This window comes from Galeopterus variegatus, unplaced genomic scaffold (assembly GCF_000696425.1).
Source record: "Galeopterus variegatus unplaced genomic scaffold, G_variegatus-3.0.2 Scaffold1403, whole genome shotgun sequence".
NCBI lineage: Eukaryota > Metazoa > Chordata > Mammalia > Dermoptera > Cynocephalidae > Galeopterus > Galeopterus variegatus.
Window position 1 is genome coordinate 401,060 of NW_007727514.1, and position 515 is coordinate 401,574.

A 515-nucleotide genomic window follows, 5' to 3' on the forward strand; every position below is an offset into this window, starting at 1 on the left:
GGATCGCAACCCTCGGTGTCGCGCCCGTACCGCGACCAGCAACAGGATCGCAACCCTCGGTGTCGCGCCTGCACCGCGCTCAACCAGTGAGTGGACCAATCTCTATATGGGATCCAAACCCTCGGCGGGAGCGCCGCAGCACTCCCAAACACCGCACTCTACTGAGTGTGCCACTGGGTGCGCCACTGGGCCGGCCCTCAAATTTTGTTTCTTTTCTTTTCTTTTTTTTTCCTTTTTCCTTTTTGTCTTTTTTCGTGTCCGGCAACGGATCGCAACCCTCAGTGTCGCGCCCGTACTGGACTGGGACCGGCAACGGGCTCGCAACCCTCAGTGTTGCACCCGCACCTCGCTCAGCCAGTGAGCGGGAACTGGTCTGTATGTGGGATCCGAACCCTCGGCGGGAGCGCCGCCACACTCCCAAGCGGCGCACTGTAGCAGTGCGCCACCGGGCCAGCCCCTCAAATTTTGTTTCTTTCATGGACCTTCCTTCCCTAATTCTGAATCAAGGACTAGAT